The sequence below is a fragment of the Thunnus maccoyii genome, chromosome 10, assembly GCF_910596095.1.
Source record: "Thunnus maccoyii chromosome 10, fThuMac1.1, whole genome shotgun sequence".
Taxonomy (NCBI): Eukaryota; Metazoa; Chordata; class Actinopteri; order Scombriformes; family Scombridae; genus Thunnus; species Thunnus maccoyii.
The window spans coordinates 22,006,840-22,015,130 of record NC_056542.1 but is presented as its reverse complement, the minus strand read 5'-3'; the positions used below and the strand labels follow the sequence as shown (position 1 = coordinate 22,015,130).

The window sequence follows — 8,291 nt, the reverse complement described above, 5'->3', positions numbered from 1 at the left end:
CTCTCTCTTCGTCGTTACTTTTCGTTGTAGCTCTATGTTTTTACATTTTGTCCTTTTTTTACAACAGATCTTTTATTGAATTGCAATGTATTTCCTCTTACTAAATCCTGTAAATATATTTGCTTTCCCTCAGGTTCTTTTGAGTAGTTAGTTCCTAAAAAAGGTAAAAAAAAAAAAAACAAAAAAAAAAAAACAAAAGAACACATAATATTTGTGAGAATAATTATCCCAGCTCAAAAACAGTTTCTATTGTGTGTAAGTTTACATTACAAATATAGAAATAAAACACCTGGAATATCTGGCAGTATGACAGTGTGGATTTGGACTTTCTTAAAAACCTAAATACAGTATTTATTGACAGGGTTTTATGATACCCGGGTAGTGATCATTTTTCCACCAATTTACCTATTTCCTTCAGTTTTTTATTTATTTTTCCTTGAGTTATTTTCTTTATTCTGTTGCCTCATTCTAATTCAGTCAATTTCTCTTTCCTCTCAATTTGCCTCTTTAAATTCATTCCTGTCATCTCTGTTTTCTTCCAACTCTCCCTCTTCTTGCTTCCACTGTTCTATGTTTGCTGTTATTTTAGCCGGCCAGCATATACACCTGTCATCCGACTGTCTGGATTGGAGATGTCAGGGAGGAGCAAAGAAAGTTCCCAGGTACAGGTGGCGGGCAAGTAATTTTGTTGCATTTGGAAAAATAAATGTGGGGAGGAGTAATTTGAGTTCATATTATGTGTCAATTAAGGTGCATTAGCTGAGATCCTGATATTTCTAACATGCCTTGTGCAAAATGGAATCAAAATATACCATATAGGGAGAAAAAAAAATGCAAGAGGAGAAGGGAGAACAACACTAGATGAAACAGAAAGATGCTGTGAAGAAAATAAATCAGAGAGAGAGAGAGATCAAGAGTAAAATATAAAGGGAGTAGGAGACACTGAGAAACACAAACAGGGGAAATAATGATAGGCTGAGGCAGCGGAGAGATAAGAATGAAATGTGAAATGGAGGCTTGATTGGGATGAAAATGAAATGACACAAATGAGACAGAGAGGAAGAGAATTGATATGCTGTTCACTGACAATTCAAAGGATGCCACACGCATTCCTTCATAAACAATTTAACCATATTTCATATATAACACACTCTTAACTTATTCCACATCATATGCTTGTCCCATTTACTTATGATTTCACATGCAAGCAGTGTTGTGGCTATAATTCAGGGATAATTTGTTCCTGCTGTTTCATATGCCTGTATCTTATTGCTACCCATATGGCCAAGCAGCATGGCATTCAGTTTACATACAGTATGCCTTTATTTCCAACATCTCCATCAGATAACATTCAGCACAATCACACTGGATATTGGACTGGCTATTCTTTCCCTCATAGCACAATGTTTTTCTGATTGCCATCAGAGGCAATATGGGGCACCGCAATTCACTTGCAAATGCTGCATGTATAAGACTGCATTATGCTTTTATTGGCAACTGAAAACATTTCTAATATAAGGACAGACACAGGGGGAGGAATAAGAAGGCACTGTGGTGGGTGCAGCCTTCAATAATACAATTTTGTGTTCAGCAGCAACTGAAGACTCCCCCCTGTGCCACACATATACTGCACTGGCCTGTCAAACAGGCTTTTATTGTAAGAGACAGAGAGGGAGAGAGCATCTGAGAAACCAGGAACAATTACAGTATTATTTGGGGTTTGGTTATTTCCTGGCACCCTGTGTGTGTTTATGAGGACATGCAAGCAAGTGTGTTTGGTGGAGTTGGTGGATAGTTAGTCGATAACAAACAGGAGACGTGTGTTTCCTAAGGCCATGATACACAGGCGACATCTGGAATATTAGATGGATAACAGTGTTAGTATTTTTCCATAATGTTTTGTTTTTTTTCTCCATTGGACATTTGCATTTTACCTAATGGTATCCACACTCACTCTGGTTCTATTTATACCATCTACTCTCTCTTGAAGTCAATACATAATACATCAGACACTCCTTTGCTAAATGTGTTGCCTTTATCATAACAATGTAGGTCTTGGTTTTAAAATGAGTCACAGGTTTACTTCTACTTATTCTACCACAAAACCAAAAAAAAAAATCTATTTTAGAATCTAATATAGTATAATTTCTAGATTATAATCTGATACTGCAGGTGATAATGTGACATGAACATGGCACATTTCAGTGAACACAGTTCATTAGGTTTGTTTGTTTTTTGGTAAACCAAAACTATTTGTGTGAAATCACCTATTGTTTGGCAGACCTGCCATACCTGGTAAGATAATGTTATTCTGTGAATAGAAAAAATGCCTCAAGACTAAACATTATGCTGCAAATCTTCTTTTTTTGTGCTTGATTTCAGCTAATGGAATATAATGATTCAACACTGACCTGGGGCTCAGAAATTTTATAACAACAGCAGCTGTAGTCAAGTGTATTTTGAACTCCAAATTGGCCCTTAACCTAAATTAAGTAGGACATTCCAGAGTCCCTGTTGGCTATGAATCAACCACGTCCTGTCACGTCAGGCTAGTCTGGTCAGTGGATAATTTTTATTGGCTGGCATCAGGGACCTGTTCCAAGAAGCAGGTTTTTATGAGTTGTTCTTTGTTGAGTAAATTCAGGAAGAGGGTTTACATTTGTTAATGTTCCAGAGTCCCTGGTTTTACTCATAAAAAGGTATCCAGATACTTCAGTAAATCTGTTTCTTGGAACTGGTCATGAATGTTAGAACAAATGTCACATCCAGTGTCTGGTGCTGGCATCAACACCTCTTTGTTTAGGCAGGAGAGTCCACCACTTGCAAAATGAAGGTAGACATCTATGATGAGATATTATTAATAACGACTACAATGGCCTCAACATAGAGGTCATAGTGTTGGAAGAATTTAGTATGTGACCAAACCATAAAACCACCAAAATTCCACTGTGCTCTGCAACCGTAAAAAAGATGTGTTTATAGCTACAAATGCCATGCAGTTGCAAACAAAATTAGCTTCCCTAATTTGGAAACTCTTTCAATATATCACTATGTTGACACTGTATTAACAGGATAGCCTCTGCTTTGACAGTAGTGGTGTTAAATGTTATCGGCAGTACAGCTGTTGACACAGAGCAGTGATATTGGCAAAAACCATGAGCAAGTGACTGAAAAGGTTGAGCTAATAAAAATAATGGACTGTCTGAGTTCCTTGCTTACCAGCCACAAGCTACTGGTACAATACTTTTTTTTCCAGAGCTTAACATGATAGTTCTTCAGATCAGTGAAGTTAAGTGAAATAAGCCTCTAAACAAAACAAATCACATTTACTTTACCTTATAGCTGCTGGACAATAATACGCCAGACACAAATAACACTTGTGAAATTATGCTTTGAATACAGTATCCATTTTTTGAAACTGTATCTCAGAATTTTATTGGTATGTGTAGGTTAAATTCCAGTGGCATACTGTACTTGGCAAAAGTGCCAAGTTATACACTCTAGGATGTACCATAATCAGTGGGATACAAAATTTTAACAAAGTTTTAATATTATAGATTTTGTTTGCTTTACTACAAATAGTGGACAATTATTTATGTGGGAGAAGGTGACAAGAGAGCATTCATGGTCTTACTTCTGGTTCATCGTTCTCAGCTAGATGCCATATTCTGCAAATGCCTCTTTTTAATTATGTATAAATGCTTCCTTATATACACTGAAGTAAAAGATGTAGAAAAATGACATGGATCTCTTCTTCTAATTTCCTAAAAACCCGAGCTCTCTAACATCTCTTAAAACTATCCAATGATCATCCAGGGTGAAATCACTGTCAAGCACATTAATGACACCAAAGAGTTCATTGCTACAGATGTAAGTCGATGGAGAGTAATTTGCTGAGCTCCATACGGATTTAGGCTGTGACACATTGTTTGATGTTTTGGCTCCCTGCTGTTATTACTTTACTGAATATGAAATGACATAGTAATTATGAGGTAAAAGACTGGCAGCTTTAATTAAAGGTTATATTCAGCCATATGGAGTGAACAATTAAATAACTACTGTCATTTCACATCCAAAGTTATTAAAACATCAAACAATGTGTCACTGTCTAAATACTTAGAGACTCACAGAGAATACACCAAAGAATGAGCTCTAACACCAAATGACTATTTCCCCTGTGAAATTCAGACTGCCATTGATAGTCTGAGCATCAGTGCTTGCTGAATGTTGACTATTGCTGTGATGCATCATGGCACAAAGTGTATACCTATACTTCATTATTACCCCAGTTCAACACACTTCAAGAAAAGACACCTGACTCACAACGCCATACATTACAAGTCCCATCACATCAAATCTAATGTGTGATGTGGAGAAAGCGGATAGTGGGGCCACTTATCTTGACAAGAGTTAGATAAAGTTTGATAAAGTTAATGGTATATTAATGAATATTGATTAAATGCAATATATATGAATTAAATACTTTAATGAAAAAGCATAGAGACAGAAGATAAAACATCAATTTTATCACTTATCATCAATCATTAAAAGATAAAAAGAGCCTAAATGAACATCGTCTCACCTCTTGCATTTGCAAAACTATACATCAAAGAGGACATATCATGCTTTATGTGATTTTCTGTTATTTTTATACTGTTACGATGTTGAATGTCTATGTTAAACATGATCAAACTTTCAAAACTTGAGGTGAAGATATGTAAAAATTCTGTCCTGCAAGTCAAAGCCAGGGCTTCAGCCTGCTCTGGATGCTTCATTTGCAAAGGGTAAATGCTAGGTTTGATCAGCTGGAGGGACAAACTCTTGCAAGGTTAGGGTTAATATTAGGGCTGGGTTAGGTTAAGGTTAAGGTTAGGGTTAAAATCTTGTAAGAGTTTCACAAATTGTCCTTCCGGCTGCACCAATCTAGCACCAACCTTTGCAAAGTTACCTCCTCCTCATGATGACATCAGATTGTTTGTGCATGCCCACAAATGATCAACCATTTCACAGCCTTTGTTGCTAAAGCTATTCCATGGGATGATCTCAATGTCCAGTCGCATAATCCGGATCAGATTCAGCCTTGAACATGTAAGGATGTATTTGAGAAGTTTCCATTTCAAGTAAAGGACAAAAAGTAGTCAAATCCTACTAGTACCTTTGTTAGACCAAGGCTGAACTGAGGGGCTGCATAAAGGACCAGTATAAGATAAATAAGGAGTTTTTTTAAATGTAAATAATGCAAGGATAGTCCATTAGGGCACCAGAATATACATACAGACTTGAAAATACATAATGCATATAAAAACTTTTGAAGATTTGAACATGATACAATATCTTTGATGAAAGGTAACAGAAATATTATTAGCAATCTAAATTACAATCTATAGATACCTTATTTAATACCAAATGGTGGATGGTTGCTCAGTAGGCAAATACTTACACTGTACTTACAGTATTGCGGGCTCCAGTCTAGGCTTCCAACTCCGTCCCCTTTCTTTCCAAGAGCTTTCCTGTCATTACTCACTTTTCTCTGATATATTTATAACATTACATTCTAGCAGATTGGAAACACACGTATGACAAGGGCCAAGCAGAGCTGGAGGCAGCCCAGAAGGAGGCCAGATCTGTGAGTACTGTGCTCTGTAAAATGAAGAACTCCTATTAGGAGGCTGTAGGTCAATTAGAGACCTTGAGAAGGGAGAACAAGAACCTACAGCATCAAGCATGTGGTTGGCACATAACTGTCTGTTCAAGTTCAACACAGGAATCTAGTGGTTGAGCAAATACAACACAATTGTATTTAATTTGTGACCTCCTAAGTTAACTAATTCAAGAATCACATTTTCACACTGGTTTGTATATTAAGTATACCCCTACAAGCTTTACTTTAAAGTGCAATGCCACCAATGTCCACTAGATACTGGCTCAAAAAAATCCCTGGCTCCAGTAGCCAGTTGACTCCCATTCAATGCATCAAGAAGTCAGTAATTTTTTTTTTCAACGATTCATTATGGTCTCAACTGCTAAATTTGGGCCCTCTAGTATGTATGCTGGTTTTCATTTTGGAAATTCTTGCTTTGTTAGTAAGATTTGAAGTATAGTAGTCATTGATGTCTGCCATGTGGGCATTGATTAACAGCTGTGATTGACAGTCCGCCTGCTGCTATCCCCACTTCCGGGCCTCGCAGTGAGTCGCAATTTAGCTAAACTAGTTAACATTATTCCAAGTGTGCAATAGTCATGTTTCCAGCAAGCTAGAGTTCACTTTGGTCCAAGGTAGCAGGGCATGTTTCCAAAGCATGAAAGGCAACACTGTACTCCTTATGTGGAAGGTCTTGGCTCCAAACGGAAAACCTCAACTTCAGACCAGCTCCAATGCAAATCAGTTACACCTTTATATTTCCATTTTTATATACATTTTTATATGTATATTTATAATTATTTGAGCATTCAGCTCGTAAACAGTGAATCCAGAGGGAGTCCACTCATTATATTATATTGTCCCAAACTATAGGTTATGTTCTTTGTGTTTTCTTCTGAAGAGAAAATCTCTGAATTGATAAAACAGATGGTGAAAATGGAATGACCATCAATGAGCTCAAGTGGGCTAAAAATGCTTTAGACTGAGATCCAGGAGGACAAATATGACACCTTGGAAGTTGCACTACAAACCAATCTGAAAATAACATTCAAGAATTATCTTTATTGAGAAAATGTAATAAAATGCTGTAAATCATAACAATTGGACCCTGTGTATGGTATTGTCCCCCTAATGCATCAGATTGAATTATTGAATCAGTCCACAATATTTAAAGTTTCTTGATAGGATACCCGCGAGCATGAGGAGTCCAAGATTCTAGATGTTTCTGCTTTAGCTGACCATGAAGGTCAGGAGTAAGGCTGACAGAAAGTTGGCAGAGCAGGATAAGGAGATGGAACAAATCAAGAGGAATAGCTAAAGGGTGATCGACTTCATGCAGAGCACCCTGAACTCTGCAGTGAGGAGCAGCAATGAGATGCTGTAAGGATCAAGAAGATGAGAGAAAGAGACATGAATGAGATGAACATTCCATTGAGCCAAGCCAATCGCCAGGCTGTTGAGGCCCAGAAACAGCTCAGGAACAACTCAAAGTAAGTTACAGACCATTGATTTAGTCCATCTTTAGCCAAAAGGCTGCAACCAAGACTCAAGTTATAATGCATATTAATGACCCATCCACTGCAGATAAAAAAAAACTGTGTTGATTTTATTCTTTTTTTTAATTAATTTCTGGGATTTTGAAGAATTGCTGCATTTCTAGACAAACTACTACATGTAAGTGAACAATTATGTGTCATGAGCAAAATGAATGCAATGAAGCATATGTCAGCTAAGGCAATTTGACTTGTTATGATCAGGTGCCAAATAATATTAAGTTACACTACAAGGGATTGTGATAACTTTCAGTACTCAAACAGTGACCTTTTATTCTTACAGGAGGAGTGTCAGGCAAACACCTATGTGTGCTGGCTCAGGAAAGTACATCCTAAACTCTGCAGACAGCAGACATCACAGAGGACCTGTTTGCTAGACAATCATACCTTTCACATGTGTTTTTATAATTATATTTATAATATATTTTGTCTAATTTTCCAAGTGATTTCAGACTATACCAGACTCTATGTCATTATTGGTGTCATAATAAAATTTACATTGTATTACATTCATTTGGTAGATGCTTTTGTCCAAAGCAACATACACTAAGTGCATTCAAAGACATGATTCCAAAATAATATTAAACATAAGATGTTTCTGCAGTATTGATTAGGTGTAAATAATATTTAACCTTTTGCCTGCCACCATCAGATTCTTATTTTTACAATACTGAGGAAACACACAGATGGGGCATTTCAACAGTGCTGATAAAATTGCCATTTTATTCACTATTCTGGTTAGTGTGCACAATGGACAAAGCAATCCCCTGAAAACAGAGAGGTGATTTTGGTGCCAGTCTTCTTGTCACACACTGGGTGACCGATGGGCCAAAATACCCAAAAAGCAGTGCAATCATCTAATAGCAATGGAGTTTTTCACTTAGAAATAGTAAAAACTGAGCAACAGCAGTTGTGCTAAACTGCACAGGCTGATTATGGGCTTCACTTTGAATTACATGATTTCAGTTAAGTGGAGTGATTTACAGGATTTTAACTCACAGAACCAAAATTTCAGCATCATGGCAGGAATGGGCCACAATAGATACCTGCAACAACACAGAGGTAGTGATGAAAATTGCCTTCAGGCTGCGCTGTAG

At 37.0% G+C, this 8,291-nt stretch overlaps 1 long non-coding RNA gene across 1 annotated transcript; it reads left to right on the top strand.

Moving 5' to 3' along the window:
• Positions 1 to 6,902: 6,902 nt before the first annotated feature.
• LOC121904990 lies at positions 6,903 to 7,555 on the top strand. Its single transcript, XR_006098333.1, has 3 exons — positions 6,903 to 7,131; positions 7,285 to 7,315; positions 7,478 to 7,555. It is a non-coding gene; the product is annotated as an uncharacterized LOC121904990 (long non-coding RNA).
• Positions 7,556 to 8,291: the final 736 nt, after the last annotated feature.